At 44.4% G+C, this 6,000-nt stretch overlaps 1 protein-coding gene across 1 annotated transcript in view; it reads left to right on the top strand.

Annotated features, from left to right (window-relative positions):
* The window catches only part of LOC311137690 (nuclear receptor subfamily 5 group A member 2-like), a 206,899-nt gene that overhangs the window by 12,725 nt on the left and 188,174 nt on the right, over nt 1–6,000 (top strand). The window lies entirely within an intron of this gene.

Genomic DNA, 6,000 nt, shown 5'->3' with positions numbered 1-6,000 from the left:
TCAGTAGATTGTATATTCGGTGTGTCAGTAGACTGTATATCCAGTGTGTCAGTAGTCTGTATATCCAGTGGGTCAGTAGACTGTATATCCAGTGTGTCAGTAGACTGAATATTCAGTGTGTCAGTAGACTGTATATCCAGTGTGTCAGTAGACTGTATATCCAGTGTGTCAGTAGACTGTATATCCAGTGTGTCAGTAGACTGTATATCCAGTTTGTCAATAGACTGTATATCCAATGGGTCATTAGACTGTATATCCAGTGTGTCAGTAGACTGTATATTCAGTGTGTCAGTAGACTGTATATCCAGTGTGTCAATAGACTGTATATCCAATGGGTCATTAGACTGAATATCCAGTGGGTCAGTAGACTGTATATCCAGTGTGTCAGTAGACTGTATATCCAGTGTGTCAGTAGACTGTATATCCAGTGTGTCAGTAGACTGTATATCCAGTGGGTCAGTAGACTGTATATCCAGTGTGTCAGTAGACTGTATATCCAGTTTGTCAGTAGACTGTATATCCAGTGTGTCAGTAGACTGTATATCCAGTTTGTCAGTAGACTGTATATCCAGTGTGTCAGTAGACTGTATATCCAGTTTGTCAGTAGACTGTATATCCAGTGTGTCAGTAGACTGTATATCCAGTGGGTCAGTAGACTGTATATCCAGTGTGTCAGTAGACTGTATATTCAGTGTGTCAGTAGACTGTATATCCAGTTTGTCAGTAGATTGTATATCCAGTGTGTCAGTAGACTGTATATCCAGTGTGTCAGTAGACTGTATATTCAGTGTGTCAGTAGACTGTATATCCAGTGTGTCAGTAGACTGTATATCCAGTTTGTCAGTAGACTGTATATCCAGTGTGTCAGTAGACTGTATATTCAATGTGTCAGTAGATTGTATATTCGGTGTGTCAGTAGACTGTATATCCAGTGGGTCAGTAGACTGTATATCCAGTGTGTCAGTAGATTGTATATTCGGTGTGTCAGTAGACTGTATATCCAGTGTGTCAGTAGACTGTATATCCAGTTTGTCAGTAGACTGTATATCCAGTGTGTCAGTAGACTGTATATCCAGTGGGTCAGTAGACTGTATATCCAGTGTGTCAGTAGACTGTATATCCAGTGTGTCAGTAGATTGTATATCCAGTGGGTCAGTAGACTGTATATCCAGTGTGTCAGTAGACTGTATATCCAGCCGCGACCGGGAGACCCATGGGGCGGCGCACAATTGGCCCAGCGTCGTCCAGGGAAGGGGAGGGAATGGCCGGCAGGGGTGTAGCTCAGTTGGTAGAGCATGGCGTTTGCAACGCCAGGGTTGTGGGTTTGATTCCCACGGGGGACCAGTATAAAAAAATAATGTATGCTCTCACTAACTGTAAGTCGCTCTGGATAAGAGCGTCTGCTAAATGACTAAAATGTAAAAATGTAAATTAGACAGTATATCCAGTGGGTCAGTAGACTGAATATCCAGTGTGTCAGTAGACTGTATATCCAGTTTGTCAGTAGACTGTATATCCAGTGTGTCAGTAGACTGTATATCCAGTGTGTCAGTAGACTGTATATCCAGTGTGTCAGTAGACTGTATATCCAGTGTGTCAGTAGACTGTATATCAAGTGTGTCAGTAGACTGTATATCCAGTTTGTCAGTAGACTGTATATCCAGTGTGTCAGTAGACTGTATATCCAGTGTGTCAGTAGACTGTATATCCAGTGTGTCAGTAGACTGTATATCCAGTGTGTCAGTAGACTGTATATCCAGTGTGTCAGTAGACTGTATATCCAGTGGGTCTAGTCTAGTGTAGTTATATTTTCATGTAACGGGGCTGGATCAAGCAATGCAGGTTGTACATTAATGTCACGCCCTGGCTCTAGGGACTATTTTAAGTTGAGCCAGGGTGTGTAGAGTTTATGTTTTGTGCTCGTTGTGTCTAGTCTAGTTTTGTATATCTATGTTGGCCAGAGTGGTTCTCAATCAGAGGCAACGAGTATCAGCTGTTGCTGGTTGTCTCTGATTGGGAACCATATTTAGTCAGGTGGTTTTCCCACAGTGTTTGTGGGATCTTGTTCCGTGTTGGTTTGTGTTTTGCACCTGTGGACGTCACGAATCGATTTGTTGTTTTGTTTGTGTATCATTTAATAAATAAGTATGTTCACCTTCCACGCTGCGCCTTGGTCCTCTATATCCGACGATCGTGACAGAAGATCCCACCAACACTGGACCAAGCAGCGTGCCCAGGCAGGAGAGGAGAAGCGGCGCCAACCGGGCAGTCGTCGGACAGGCGAGGGGCACCCCCAATACATTTTTAGGGGGGGGCACATGGCAGGGACGACGGGGCCACTGGAGGCAGATAAGGGGCGAGTTGGTGGACGAGGAGAGAAGGCCACCGGGTTACGGGAGCCATTGGTGTATAGAGGGAAGGAAAATGTAGAGGCACGGCGAGAGGTACTGAAGTGTGTTGCCAGTCCGGTCCGGCCCGTTCCTGATCCCCGTGTAAGGCCAGTGGTGTGTGTTCCCAGTACGGTCCGGCCTGTTCCTGTCCATCGCGCCAAGCCTATGGTGCGCGTCGCCAGCCCGGCCCGGCCTGTTCCTGCCCCTCGCGCCAAGCCTATGGTGCGCGTCGCCAGCCCGGCCCGGCCTGTTCCTGCTCCCCGCACCAAGCCAATGGTGCGCGTCGCCAGCCCGGCCCGGCCCGTTCCTGCTCCCCGCACCAAACCTGTGGTGCGCATCGCCAGCCCGGCCCGGCCTGTTCCTGCTCCCCGCACCAAGCTAGTGGTGCGCGTCGCCAGCCCGGCCCGGCCTGTTCCTGCTCCCCGCATCAAGCCAATGGTGCCCGTCGCCAGCCTGGTCCGGCCTGTTCCTGCTCCCCGCACCAAACCTGTGGTGCGCATCGCCAGCCCGTGCCCGTTTCACCGGTGCCTGGTCAGGTACCGGTCAGCTGCTCCACACCGGAGCCTGAGCAATCCGCTCCACCGAAGTCCAGTCCAGCTCCAGCCAGTAGGGCTAGACCAGACCAGGGGCACTACGGGGGGGGTTAGTAGAGGGTGGTGGTCAAGCCCGGAGCCGGAACCGCCTCCGAGGAGGAATGCCCACCCAGCCCTCCCCTGTTCGGTGATGTTTAGGCGCGGTCGCAGTCCGCGCCTTTAAGGGGGGGGTACTGTCACGCCCTGGCTCTAGGGACTCTTTTAAGTTGAGCCAGGGTGTGTAGAGTTTATGTTTTGTGCTCGTTGTGTCTAGTCTAGTTTTGTATATCTATGTTGGCCAGAGTGGTTCTCAATCAGAGGCAACGAGTATCAGCTGTTGCTGGTTGTCTCTGATTGGGAACCATATTTAGTCAGGTGGTTTTCCCACAGTGTTTGTGGGATCTTGTTCCGTGTTGGTTTGTATTTTGCACCTGTGGACGTCACGTATCGATTTGTTTTTTTGTTCGTGTATCATTTAATAAATAAGTATGTTCACCTTCCACGCTGCGCCTTGGTCCTCTATATCCGACGATCGTGACAATTAAAAAACGATGTTTGGAATTTGGTGAAATATTGATCGTTTTACTTTTAAATGGGGCAGGTTTAGGGCAATTCTCCGACTTGTGTGGAATACGTTAATACCTTTTCTACATTTGATTTTTCCCGGTACTCCTGAAAATTAATTTTAATGGTGCAGGTACAACCATGTAATCCCTGAACTATAAATTATGGATATCATTTATTGGATTTATACTCTTATTCTCATATTGCAGTACATTCTGAAGTCTTCATTGCACCATGTAAGTGTGAATACCAAATGTAGTGCTTGTAATATTGTCTGGCTGGAATTGCAACAGGTTACTTCATGAAAATACTGTTCACATTTTGATGTTACTCATAGTATTCTGTATCATTGCTTAAACTAATAATTAGAACAGAAGTATAGTCTGTACTTTTCATTAAAACATTAATTCAAATATAAGTAACATGACAATCATTGTATTCATGCATCTCTCTCAACATTTACCCAAAGCACATATACAGTTGAATTCGGAAGTTTACATACACTTAGGTTGGAGTCATTAAAACTCATTTTTCAACCACTCCACAAATTTCTTGTTAACAAACTATAGTTTTGGCAAGTCGGTTAGGACATCTACTTTGTGCATGACACAAGTAATTTTTCCAACAATTGTTTACAGACAGATTATTTCACTTATAATTCACTGTATCACAATTCCAGTGGGTCAGAAGTTTACATACACTAAGTTGACTGTGCCTTTAAACAGCTTGGGAAATTCCTGAAAATGATGTCATGGCTTTAGAAGCTTCTGATAGGCTAATTGACATAATTTGGGTCAATTGGAGGTGTACCTGTGGATGTATTTCAAGGCCTACCTTCAAACTCAGTGCCTCTTTGCTTGACATCATGGGAAAATCAAAAGAAATCAGCCAAGACCTCAGAAAGAAAAAATGTAGACCTCCACAAGTTTGGTTCATCCTTCGGAGCAATTTCCAAATGCCTGAAGGTACCACGTTCATCTGTACAAACAATAGTACCCAACTATAAAAACCATGGGACCACGCAGCCGTCATACCGATCAGAAAGGAGACTTCTGTCTCCTAGAGATTAACGTACTTTGGTGCGTAAATTGCAAATCAATCCAAGAACAACAGCAAAGGACCTTGTGAAGATGCTGGAGGAAACAGGTACAAAAGTATCTATATCCACAGTAAAACGAGTCCTATATCGACATAACCTGAAAGGCCACTCAGCAAGGAAGAAGCCACTGCTCCAAAACGGCCATAAAAAAGCCAGACTACAGTTTGCAACTGCACATGGGGACAAAGATTGTACTTTTTGGAGAAATGTCCTCTGGTCTGATGAAACAAACATAGAACTTTTTGGCCATAATGACCATCGTTATATTTGGAGGAAAAAGGGGAATGCTTGCAAGCCGAGGAACACCATCCCATCCGTGAAGCACGGGGGTGGCAGCATTATGCTGTGGGGGTGCTTTGCTACAGGAGGGACTGGTTCACTTCACAAAATAGATGGCATCATGAGGAAGGAAATTTCTGTGGATATATTGAAGCAACATCTCAAGACATCAGTCCGGAAGTTAAAGCTTGGTCGCAAATGGGTCTTCCAAATGGACAATAACCCCAAGCATACTTCCAAAGTTGTGGCAAAATGGCTTAAGGACAACAAAGTCAAGGTATTGGAGTGGCAATCACAAAGCCCTGACCTCAAGCCTGTAGAAAATGTGTGGGCAGAACTGAAAAGCGTTTGCGAGCAAGGAGGCCTACAAACCTGACTCAGTTACACCAGCTCTGTCAGGAGGAATGGGCCAAAATTCACCCAGCTTATTAGGGGAAGCTTGTGGAAGGCTACACAAAACGTTTGACCCAAGTTAAACAATTTAAAGGCAATGCTACCAAATACTAATTGAGTGTATGTAAACTTCTGACCCCACTGAGAATGTGATGAAAGAAATAAAAGCTGGAATAAATCATTCTCTCTACTATTATTCTGACATTTCACATTCTTAAAATAAAGTGGTGAACCTAACTGACCTAAGACAGGACATTTTTACTAGGATTAAATGTCAGGAATTGTGAAAAACTGAGTTTAAATGTATTTGGTTAAAGTGTATGTAAACATCCGACTTCAACTGTACATGTAATGGCAAAAATAATTGTTTACATGTGAGTAAATATATACGGCATTAACAATTCAAAGCAACAGGATAAAGTTAGTAAGAATTAGAATGTTTTATACCAAAGTACTGTATTCAATGTTGGATTTTGTGTATTTGTTAGGGTTTTAAGCTTTCTTCAGTGTAATCACTTGATATCAGAATTTTCATCATTAAATTCAGTTTCGTTCAGCACCATTTACATATGAAAACTTGGAACTGTAAAGACACATCCATCGATGACGAACAGGAGATGGTGTCAAGAAATATTATGTTTGTTTAAGTGTGTGTGTGTGTGTGTGTGTTTAAACTATGTGTATACGTGATCATATGTCAGTT

This window comes from Coregonus lavaretus, assembly GCF_964263955.1.
Source record: "Coregonus lavaretus genome assembly, chromosome: 11".
NCBI lineage: Eukaryota > Metazoa > Chordata > Actinopteri > Salmoniformes > Salmonidae > Coregonus > Coregonus lavaretus.
Note: the sequence above shows the minus strand (reverse complement) of the source record. Positions and strands in the feature narration are given on the sequence as shown.